This window comes from Bubalus kerabau, chromosome X (assembly GCF_029407905.1).
Source record: "Bubalus kerabau isolate K-KA32 ecotype Philippines breed swamp buffalo chromosome X, PCC_UOA_SB_1v2, whole genome shotgun sequence".
Lineage (NCBI taxonomy): Eukaryota > Metazoa > Chordata > Mammalia > Artiodactyla > Bovidae > Bubalus > Bubalus kerabau.
Window position 1 is genome coordinate 141,520,881 of NC_073647.1, and position 12,704 is coordinate 141,533,584.

The following is a 12,704-nucleotide window of genomic DNA, read 5'->3' on the forward strand; positions in this document are numbered from 1 at the left end:
GACAGGGATCTACTGTTGGAAGCAAAGACATGGGGTAATATTCCAATTACTGGCAGGTTACCTGAAGAATCAACCATGTGATTAGAGGCTTGGAAATTCCAGTCCTAGTCCCAGCCTCTAGAGACTGGAGTGGGCTGGGGAGTGAGTTTAATTACCAAGGATCAATTATTTAGTCAACTGTGTCTATACGATGAAACCTCCATACAAATCAAAAGGACAGGGTTTGAAGAGTTCCCAGGCAATGAACAGAAGGAACGTTCAGGAGAGTGGCACCCTAGGGAGGGCACAGAAGCTCCAAGCTCTTGCCCCATGTCTTGCACTATGCATCTATCCCATCCAGCTATTCCCATATTATATGCTTTATAATAAACTGGTGATCTATTAAAAAAAAAAAGAATATTGACAACGATGGAATGCCTTACAATGATCAAATACTATTTCAATATGAAACTGCTATGCTTTAATTGCAGTGTACAGAACTGTCTGAAAATAAACTGACTTTTTCCTTAGCCAATAAAGTATTTTCAGTGCAATTACACATGCTATGGTGCTCTGTGGCAGAGTTAACTGCTTGCTCTACTGGGCTCCCTTAGCTCCTTGGTATACATGATCCTTAATTATACTGTATTCTATCTTTCTGTTTATAGGTTTTTCCTACTTTTTGGCAGGAACTGGGTCTTATATATCTTTGTTATGAAAGTTCCTGGCAAGGATTCTGACCCAGCGTGGGTATTCACTAAATTTCTTTTGAACGCTTGAATGAAAGGATGCTAGACATTAGGGAGATTACTGGGCTGTTCACTGGATCCTACTCCTTTTTTTCTCACTCAAGGGCATCTCTTGAACAATTCTACCTTACTTTCTCTTGTAGCATCAATTTCCCCTTTCTACCCGTGATTCCCATTAGCATACAAACATGCTGTAATGTCTACAGTCTTAAAAAATAAACAAACCTCTCTTCACTAACAGCCACCCCACTGCCCCTTTCTCTGGCCCCCTTTACAGAAAAACTCCTAGAAGTTTCATTTTGATTTTCAGTCTGCAATTTCTCTCCTCTTTTTCCCCCTAGCTTTATTGAAGTATTATTGACAAATTAAAATGTTACACATTAAGGCTGTACAGAATGACTTTTTGAGGTGTGTAATGTGATTGTATGTATACACACACACACATTGTGAAATGATTACCGCAAGCAGGTTACAATATCCTTCACCTCATACAGTTACCATCTGTGTGTTCATGTATGACTGTGTCGACTGTGTGGTAAGAACACTTAAGATCTAATCTACTCTCTTAGCAAAATTCAAGTGTATATAAATGGAAAACATCACAGCGGTTCTTCAAACAATTACAAATAGAACTTCTGTAGGATCCAGCAACCCTACTTCTGGGCATATTTTGAAAGGAAATGAAATCAGTATCTCCAAGAGTTCACATTCATTGTAACATTGATCACAATAGCTAAGATATGTAAACAATCCAAGTGTTCATCAATAGATGAATGAATACAGAAAACGTGGTGCATGAGCACACACACACAAACACACAGGAATATTACTCTGCCATAAAAAGGAAATCTTGCCATCTGTGATGGCGTGGATGAAGCTGAAGGACATATGCTACATGAAATTAGCCAGGCACAAAAGACAAATGCTGTATGATCTCACTTACATGTAGAATTTCCTCTTTTCTTTTGAATCTTCTCCAATTAAGATCTTGCCCCTCAACTCCCCTAAAACTACTATTGTCAAGGTTACTAGTGCTTCCATGTTGCTAAATCCAAAAGACAATTCTCAGAACCCTTGATTTTTCTTATCTATCTGCAACATTTGACACAGAGGATTATTCTTTTCTTGAAATATGTTCTTCACTTGGCACCCAGGATACTATCTTTCTCTGGTTTTTGTCCCCTCTTCTCTTACTAAACTCAAATGCATACTTTAGAACTCAGCAAAAATGTCATTTCCTCAGGGATATTCTTGTTGAACTTGTTCTAGGTTGGGTTTCTCTGTATTTGTTTTTCTTTCATAATTTTTTTCATAGTGTGTCACTTATAGTCAAGTAAGTATTTATTAAATTAGTTGCTTGAATTCTGTCACCATTCTATAATGTAAATTTCACAAGGGAACAGAAATTTCTCTGTTGTTCACCATGGTATCTCTATCATTTACCACAGTGACTTAAACATAGTTAACAGCTCAATATTTGTTAACTGATGACCTGTTGAGAAAGTAAATAGGGGACCTTCCTCATACATTGGAGTTAAAAATGGTCCAAGCTATACAATTAGTTTCTATTTTCAAAGTTTCCTTTCCCTTTCTTCCTGTCAGCTTTCCATTCCCCCTCCCCCTCACTTTCCCTCCCTTTCTGACCAACCACTTTCATTATTCTAACAAACTGAGCCTGACAAAACTGTGTGCTAATCAAGCAGAACTAGAAATCCTGCCTCCTGATTTCTTATCTAGAAACATCTCCATATTAAACTACCCATAGTGCATGTTGAAATACTACTGAATTGCTGCCTTTTTCAGTCGTATCCCTCCCCTACATTTTTAAAACTCTGGCCCCAACATGCTAAAATCATTACGTTTCAGGATGATATAGAGCATCTGAGAAGTAATCTTCTCTATTACAGTTGCCAGAGAATTGGGGGAAAAAAGGCTGCAGAGAAATTTCTCTTTATGTCTGATGTACCTTTTAATTGCTCACAAAAGAAGCTTTCTCTAGAAAAATACACGCACACACAAATACACATCTGTTCTGAATATTTTAGCCAATATTTTGATGAAAATGAGTATAGTAAGGAATGTTAAGCTATAAGCATGTCACATACACCCATCAAACTCCCCACATACCAGACAGAAAAATTACTTTCAGATGGTTGACTGCATTTCTAGGAAAACATCCCGAGGTTATTTAAGGTAGAGAATCACACATTTAAAGAGGAGTAAAACTGAATTAAATGGAAAGTCAGTACTTTTTAAAGGATAAAGGCAACATATCTGGATCTAATAAAATAAGTAAGAATGGGCACTTTGATCTCTAGGGCCATATTTTAAAATGTTCACTTCTAGATAAAAGAGTCTGGGAGAAAAACTGGCTTGTAAACATCACAATGTGATGATTATTTAAGTACTGGATTTAACACCTTATAACAATATAAATCAAGTACAAACTTGATGATTATTAACTTGAAATCTTTTTGGTTGCATTAATAGAGAAGCAAAACAAAGTATCATTTCAAAGAATAAGCTACATCTTGTTTGTGAATTTTCTTACTGCTCCCTAAAAGTGATCTAGACTTTAAATGGGGAGTCACATAAAAATTGTTGAAGGAGAAAATTTTGAACCGCATCAAAAATTATAGGGAATTTTGAACACTTGATTCCAAGGCGAATTACATTTTGAACCAAATTACATTCTGCCAAGAAAGCAAATGTGCTGTACACACTGGAGTACAGAAAGGCAGGCTATTTCAGCTGAAATGTTGCCACTGTGCATAGAGACTATTCCTCTACATTAGAGGCATGTGGGAGGTCTGGGAAGAATTCAGTGGTTTAACTAGTAAGTGGCAAAACAGTTCTGGGTTCTCTTCTGAAGGCTCTGGTGGGTAAAAAAGCAATGAGCTATGCTAAATACTTTTGCCTCCTGCTGTGCTCAGCAATACAGCTGTGGGAAAGAAAGATGATGTGGGGTAAATATTATTTGGTTAAAAACATCCCATTTTCCAGTTAAATACGACAATAGAGCAAACTATTTTTTAAAACGGTAGAGATGAAAAACTTGACACACACCCCAGTTAATTTCTTAGGATTTCATTGATAATCAATGTTGGAGTCAGCCTGTGAACGTAGACTTTGTAACTTCATTATATTAAGTTGCCTCAGCGATGAGTTGAAGACCATTGCATTATACAAAGATTCAATACATTTTTATTCAAAAATAATTCACTGACATGTATGATTACTGCTTTTTAAACAACTATACTCCCAGCCAGTTTGCAACTCTTGCAAAAAGTTCTTAAAGGCTAGGTAAAGAACTTGTAGAGGATTGGAACATAAACTGTAAGCTGTAACTGTGTTTGTTATCCATCCCTGAACAAAGATGGAAAATAAACTGGCTTGACATGATGTGTCATTTATAAACTAATGTTAGGTTGTCATATGTATACTTTTAAATGGCTGTCTATTGTTTTAATTATTTGCTTTAATGTCTCCAGTCATTAAGATATTCAGTGTATAATTTTCAGTCTTTGCTTTTAACAAGATTGGATCTCACACTTGACATTTTCTATCCCCAGGGATCTATTTCTTCCATGATTCCAGCAAATTGTCTTGCTGTGATAAAAGTAATTCTATGAGGAGCCATGCACTGATCGTTCCAGTTAGTATTTATTACTTTAGTTTGGACTTTCATCACAAATAAGATTTACTCTAGAGAATGCCTTTTTTTCTGCATGATAAGAATGAAGACGACATTCAACAAGCTGTCTGCTGGGGCAGACTTCAAGTTAAGGATAGAGGATTTCTGTTAAGTTAGCAGTTTGCAACTTAAATTTTATCATTAGTATATGGGTCTTTAGGAGGAGCTGCAAGTCTTTATCAGTTTTTGTCAAAATATATGCCATCAAACATCAGTTACATTGGGAGGTATTTTGTGACCAAAACCAAAGAAGATGCAATGTACAAATACATTTGGGAAACCAAGATTTTCAAAGCCTTTAGTATGTTAATGTACACGTAATAATCTCCAAGACGGGGATAAAATATGCAGAGCTTCCCAATCTTAATTAACCACATAATCTCTTTCTTTTACAAAGAATCTCTTTCAGAAGTAGTGATCTTAAGAACACACATAAGAAAATGCTGGATTATTTAAGCCACATTGTGATTTGAAAGCAGACATCAACCACTCTATTTAAATTTCACCTGGCTGCTATTTAGTACATCATTTTCCCATGGAGGGAAAATGCATTCTGATTTCAATTAGGGACAGTGAGTTCCCTCCTGCTCCAAGGGATGCCATGATTAGGTTTTCTACTGTAGAGCTGGGTAAGTCATCTCAGACACTCACAAGCTTGTATTATTTCTTCCCAGAGAATATGCTGCTGCTGCTGCTAAGTTGCTTCAGTCGTGTCTGACTCTGTGCGACCCCATAGACGGTAGCCCACCAGGCTCCCCCGTCCCTGGGATTCTCCAGGCAAGAACACTGGGGCAGGTTGCCATTTCCTTCTCCAATGCATGAAAGTGAAAAGTGAAAGTGAAGTTGCTCAGTCATGTCTGACTCTTAGCGACCCCATGGACTGCAGCCCATCAAGCTCCTCCGTCCATGGGATTTTCCAGGCAAGAATAGTGGAGTGGGGTGCCATTGCCTTCTCCAGAGAATATGCTAAGTGTGAGTAAATGTAGGTTTATCATTTCAGAGCAGTAAGTTCCCAGATTGTATGAATGAAAGAAAAAGGCAATTGGCCCTATGTCATACAAGGGTTCTTTGATTTTCGAGTCATAAATATCTGACTCTGTGACAACCGATTCTTCTTAATTTAGCTAGGGTATCTCAACAGTAGCACTCATGATGTTTTGGACTGGATCATTCTTTATTGTTGGGGGGAGGGGTGTCCTATTCATTTTATGATGTTTAGTAGCATCCTGGGCTTCAACTCACCGGATGCCTGTAGCACCTCCACGTCCATTTATGACAACTACCAGGGTTCCCAGAAATTGCCAAATGTCCCCTAGGGGACAATACTGACCCAGTTACAAATCTCCTGAGTTGGTTTATTTCTATTTTTGGCTTTCCCATTTTGTCTTTAAGGGAAGCACTAATTCACTTAGTTCCTATCTTTCTGTTAATTCATTTAAAGATGTTTTTCTTTTTCTCTAATAGTTGCATCAACTTTGTTGGTTTGCTAATTCTTCCTTTTTATCTACATATTAATATGCTAGAATTTTATTAAAAGTTTTTTTCCCCTTAATCTTACTATTATCCATTACTTGGTTTCCTCTTGCCAGATTTCACTTTTTTGAAAGTCTCCAGCTATTCAATTTACTTAGCATATTATTTTCTCTATTCTTTTTTAAAAAGCGACTAATCTTATACTTTAAAAATATGTGGAGTCTAAATTGTTTTAAACATACCTAACATATGAAGTGATTTCAGTAACAGAACTTAAAAAGAAAACTTGTATCACAGAGATTTCTAGTGTTATGAGCTATTTGATGTTCTTCCTTTTACTTTTCAAAACCAAATGAAAAAAACAAGCAAACTATTTCTTTTCATAGGCATGATTTAAATGGTTGGTTATTGGGAATACTTCCATTCCTTTAGTTCATCATTGATCCCCTCCACAGGAAAGGAGGAAGTATTAATTTGATCCATCAGCACTTCACAATCTTTGAGACACTTTTATTTATGAGCAGCAGTGATTTACTATGCCATTTAATGCACCATTACTTGAGTACTTTCTATGAGGCAAAATCAGTGCTAAGTACTTGGCATATATTTAATCCTCATAAAATTCATTTGATCCTCATCAAAATACTTTGAGTAGTATTGCTATCCCATTTTACAGATAAGGAAACAAAAGTACAGTGAGGGTAACTCTCAAGTACAACGTCAATCAGTTATTAAAGGCCAAGCCTTGGCACCAAATTCAGTTCTATCTGACCTCAAAACTTATGCTCCATTTTTAATCAGTAAAATTATAGAGACTAAGGAAGAGCACCTTCCCTAGGTGATTACTCTAAATTTTACCTTAGACTATTTTCTATTTCCATGCCAAAATATTGCTGAACTACTTTTCCATCAGTTACACGGTCCCTTATCACCATCAGCTTGATAGTCAAAATTATTTTGTGAAGCTAACCAACATGCAGTCTTTATGAAATGTATTAAGTCAGTCCTAAAGAATAAGAATTCCTATGAGTACCGTACTTGTCTCATATTTCTGCATTTTTGATTTACTAATTTGTACTTTGTTTAGTTCTGCTTTGGAAGTAGTACATTTTACTTGAGCACAGAAATTTCTTGTGGTTAGAATCTCATTTTCTTTTGTCTCTAATAGCTGATGAATAACAGTTGGGCTATTGTTTGATAAAGACAATTTATACTAAAAAAACACAGGAGAGGGAACAAGCTTTCATTTGGAAATGTATTTGTGAATGTATTCTGCATATCTTTAAGAAATGTTTGCAATAATGCTATTAATTGTAATTCAACTGCCCAAAAGATAGAATGAAGTTGTACGACAGAGAAAGGTGATTTTGAAGTAAGATGAGAGACCCTAGAACCTTCAGACCATATCCTGACCTTACAATGATAAAGCTCAGTTCCCAGTATCACTGCCCATAGGTCCTTCATCATGCTATTACAGGTCATTTCAAGCCATGTAGTATTTATGTAGCTAAAAAGGACATGGTATTTGGTTTTCTCTTGTTCCAACTACTCCAGTGGAAAATGATCAGGTATAATATAGAAATTAATTTTCCTCAGTGCACACTGTGGACAAATAACATTTATGAGAAGCACTTGTAAAATACCAACCTTGCATTCACTTGTGTGCTTTCTGTGAGGTCCTGGATTTCCAATAAATCAGAAAAGGTCTGAATTTCTTCAAACTAATACTATTCTACAATATTATTGTCAAAAATATGTTTTTATCCTATTTTTAGAAAACATGACCACTCACAACCACAAAGGGACTCAGCCAACTGTGTCTACCTTTTAGCAGGTTTATATGCACAGAAATGTGCTGTGATGGAGCAACAAGAGCAAGGAGTCTGTGAACAATGAAAAAAGAAAGCTGATGGGAAATACTATCATTCTGAAAAGCTGCCAAGCAACTAATCTCATCCAACTTGAACCTTTGCCTTTGAAGCATGAGCAGATGAGACCAAATAGTTAAAGTAATTTAATGCTATCCTTTTTTCCTTTTTATTTTCACATTACAATTTCTTTTCTTCCTTGAACTTTCTGTTTATTCATCCCATCTTATTCTTCAAAGAATTGTAAATAGCTCTTATTATTAATAATATTATTTACATGTTGAAGTATTTCAGTTCTTTGATTGTTTTCCCTCCAGTTTTACTGAGGGATAATTGACAAATAAAAATTGCATTCATTTCAGGTATACAAAATGATGATTTGATATTATGCATATACACTGTGAAATGATAACCACAATGAAGCTACTTAACACATCTATCAGCTCAAATACTTATCCTTTATTGTGTATGTGGTGAAAACACTTAAGATCTATTCTCTCAGCAGCACTAAAGTTTCTATGTAATAACGAAGCAGTGAAAATAAGTATCTAGGACATACTGGGCACTTTCTAGTCAATTTACAGTCTGTTGTCATTAAATTCTCACAAAATGTCTATGAGACAGATATTATCATCTTCATTTAACAAATGAGAAACTGAGCCCTAAAGTGGAATAATTAGAGGGCAGCAGGATTAACAAGTATGGCTGATTATAAAGCCAATACCAGCAATCACTAATCTAGGTTGTTTATCCTACTATATCTGTGTTTCCAGGAATCATTCTTGTTTATCTTTTTAGGAAAGTAAAACCCATTTACACTTTCTCATTTAAAAAGAGCCTAACACACTGTTGCTAACTTTACCCCTCATTTCAGCTATCTTTTCCTAAAGTGTGTTAGGGCCATGTCTATGTGAATGCATGTTTATTGTACCATCAGGAAATACAAAACATATAGAAGAATATACATAATTAGACCTAGTTCTGCTTGATTGAAATCAGATGCTTGAATTTTGAAGGAGTAACGAAATTTTGACAAACTACTTTTCTCACTTCAGTTCAGTCACTCAGTTGTGTCCGACTCATTGTGACCCCATGGACTGCAGCACACCAGGCTTCCCTGTCCATCACGAACTCCTGGAGCTTACTCAAACTCATGTGATGCCATGCAACCGTCTCATCCTCTGTCGTCCCCTTCTCCTCCTGCCTTCAATCTTTCCCAGCATCAGGGTCTTTTCCAATGAGTCAGTTCTTCGTATGAGGTGGCCAAAGTATCAGAGCTTCAGCTTCAGCATCAGTCCTTGCAATGAACATTCAGGACTGATTTCCTTTAGGATTGATTGGTTTGATCTCTGTGCAGTCCAAGGGACTCTCTAGAGTCTTCTCCAACATCACAGTTCAAAAGCATCAATTCTTTGGCACTCAGCCTTCTTTACAGTCCAATTCTCTCATCCATACATGACAACTGGAAAAATCATAGCTTTGACTAGATGGACCTTTGTTGGCAAAGTAATGTCTCTGCTTTTTAATATGCTGTCTAAGTTGGTCGTAACTTTTCTTCTAAGGAGCAAGCATCTTTTAATTTCATGACTGCAGTCACCATCTGCACTGATTTTGGAGCCCCCCAAAATAAAGCCTCTCACTGTTTCCATTGTTTCCCCATCTACTGGCCATGAGGTGATGGGACCAGATGCCATGATCTTAGTTTTCTTAATGTTGCATTTTAAGCCAACTTTTTCACTCTCCTCTTTCACTTTCATCAAGAAGCTCTTTAGTTCTTCTTCACTTTCTGCCATAATGGTGGTGTCATCTGCATATCTGAGTTTATGGATATTTCTCCCAGCAATCTTGATTCCAGCTTGTGCTTCATCCAGTCCAGCATTTCACATGATGTACTCTGCATAGAAGTTAAATAAGCAGGGTGACAATATACAGCCTTGATGTACTCCTTTCCCAGTCTGGAACCAGTCTGTTATTCCATGTCCAGTTCTAACTGTTGCTTCTTGACCTGCATACAGATTTCTCAGGAGGCAGGTAAGGTGGTCTGGTATTTCCATCTCTATAAGAACTTTCCACAGTTTGTTGTGATCCACACAGTCAAAGTCAAACTTTGGCGTAGTCAATAAAGCAGAAGTAGATGTTTTTCTGGTATTCTCTTGCTTTTCTGATGACCCAACAGATGTTGGCAATTTGATCTCTGGTTTCCTCTGCCTTTTCTAAATCCAGCTTGAACATCTGGAAGTTCACGATTCGCATGCTGTTGAAGCCTGGCTTGGAGGATTTTGAGCATTAGTTTGCTAGCGTGTGAGATAAGTGCAATTGTGCAATAGTTTGAGCATTCTTTGGCATTGCCTTTCTTTGGGATTGGAATGAACACTGACCTTTTCAAGTCCTGTGGCCACCTCTGAGTTTTCCAAATTTGCTGGCATATTGAGTGCAGCACTTTCACAGCATCATCTTTTAGGATTTGAAATAGCTCAACTGGAATTCCATCACCTCTACTAGCTTTGTTCGTAGTGATGCTTCCTAAGGTCCACTTGACTTCACATTCCAGGATGTCTGGCTCTAGGTGAGTGATCAAACCATCATGGTTATCTTTTTTATATAGTTCTGTGTATTCTTGCCACTTCTTCTTAATATCTTCTGCTTCTGTTAGGTCCCTACCATTTCTGTCCTTTATTGTGCCCATCTTTGCATGAAATGTTCCCTTGGTATCAGATATTCTTGAGATCTTTAGTCTTTCCCATTCTATTGTTTTCCTGTATTTCTTTGCATTATCACTGAGGAAGGTTTTCTTATCTCTCCTTGCTATTCTTTGGAACTCTGCATTCAAATGGGTATATCTTTCCTTTTTTCCTTTGCATTTAGCTTCTCTTCTTTTCTCAGCTATTTGTAAGGCCTCCTCAGGCAACCATTTTGCCTTTTTGAACTACTTTTCTACATTTTAGCAAAATATTTTCATATTATTTAGTTAGCTAGTAACACTGATAGAGTCAACAAATATCAAGGTTCTACCACTTACTAGCTGGGTAAGATATTTAACCCATTTATAAAGTAAAGATTCTATTAGTTAGCTACCTCTTGGGGTTGTGAGGATTAAATGGTTTTTAGAATGAAAGTAAAAGTAGTTCAATCATGTCCAACTCTTTGTGACCCCATGGACTATACAGTCCATGGAATTCTCCAGGCCAGAATATGGGAGTGGGTAGCCTTTCCCTTCTCCAGGGGATCTTCCCAACCCAGGGATTGAACCCAGGTCTCCCTCATTGGAGGTGAATTCTTTACCAGCTGAGCCACATGGAAAGCCCAAGAATACTGGAGTAGGTAGCCTATCCTTTCTCCAGCGGATCTTCCCAACCCAGGAATTGAACCAGGGTCTCCTGCCTTGCAGGTGGATTCTTTACCAACTGACCTATGAGGTAAGCCCAATGCTTTTTAAAGGCATACATAAAAGCTCAACAAGTATTTACTTATTTTCTAGATAGGCCATCCACTGTCTATCCATACTGTATTTATCTTATGTCTTAGGGCAAATAACTGATCTTTTAATTCACTCTTACCCACAAATAGTGTGTCCATGATATAAACTGAGAAGTTGGTTAACAAATATGATAAAGCATTTAATAAACCTCCAGTCTTGAAATAAAGTTCATGATTAGGATATTTTCAAGTATTTTTCTTTATATCTGTTTCTTTGTCACTGAGTCTAATAACAGAGTGTCTGTAAATTTTAATTTTTGTCTTATATATTTAATTTTAAAATATGAATGAAGACAAAAGCACACAGTAAAAACTGTATTATGTTTCTTCTTTGCTTCTCAAAACACTATCTAGATTCTTAAAATCTTAACTCTGAACCTCTTTGAGTAAATAGGTAACTGGGAAGTTAATAGGTAGCAATGGTGGCTAAGTCCACACACTGGAAGATAAGGATATTTGCAATGAAGAACTAAGTTGAACTGTAAGGCTAAAGGACTTATACAATGCTTTTAAGGTATTTCACAAGTGGTAACAAGTTAAATTACTCTCATTTTCAGAAAATATAAATTGTGAACTTTTTTTTTGGTAATCAGGGTTTTTTTTTTTGTTATATACTTCAGCAGGATCAAGCATTTCATTATCATTATTTTTAAACCCAAGAGAATATTGTCACACTTGGGGATCCATATAATGGGACCATTTTATAGGTTAAATGAAGTTGTCATCAATTAAGGGTTGAAGTTACTAATACTTGGGGCCTTTAGGGGATGGGCTGGGAGATTTATATAAACTCTCAGATCTCAGTACTAGGTTTGAGAGGGTGTCAAGTATTTGGTAGGGATAGCTAGGATTGAGAAACCCTGAATGATGACTATTCGTCATTTAAAACTCAGCATAAATGTCACTTATATTTATGTGACTTCCCAGGAAGACACTGGGACTTCAACTCCCATGCTACTGCAGCACTTCGTTCACTTTCCTCCTTACCTAAAGTTGCTGCTGCACTGCATCTCTTTGTTCTTTCCCTTTGGGTTATGACTGCCTTCCAGGGAAGATTTATGTTTTATTCATCTTTGCATCCCCAGTGCCTGGCTGACTTTATACACACAACAAATATCAGCTGAATACATTAACAGATAGACTACTCTTTGGGAATGTTATGGCCAGAAATTCATGTATGTGACAAGTAGGTTTTATTACTTAAGATCTGATTTTAAAAAGGTAAATATACATTAAACTGCTAGTTACATGGAACAATTTTCCAGTCGTGCCAGGGAATCTCTACTGTAGTATCTCTAAAATATCTCTAAGTGAAAGTTCAGGCTATATTTCAGGTTCAAAATTAAAAAAAAACAAAAAAAAAACAACAAAAAAAACCCACTTTCAAATCCAAAAGTAAAAGAACTTTTGTTTTTACTTCCTTATTCCTCTTTTAAGTATATATACATTTATTTTCTCCTAAGT

General features: G+C 36.6%; 1 protein-coding gene and 1 long non-coding RNA gene across 6 annotated transcripts in view; one reads left to right on the forward strand and one right to left on the reverse strand.

Annotated features, from left to right (window-relative positions):
- The window catches only part of CNKSR2 (connector enhancer of kinase suppressor of Ras 2), a 283,089-nt gene that overhangs the window by 94,492 nt on the left and 175,893 nt on the right, over nt 1-12,704 (reverse strand). The gene's annotated exons all lie outside the window — the stretch shown is intronic.
- LOC129639682 (uncharacterized) lies at nt 5,256-8,953 on the forward strand. The gene is made up of 3 exons (XR_008708541.1): nt 5,256-5,394; nt 7,727-7,904; nt 8,819-8,953. It is a non-coding gene; the product is annotated as an uncharacterized LOC129639682 (long non-coding RNA).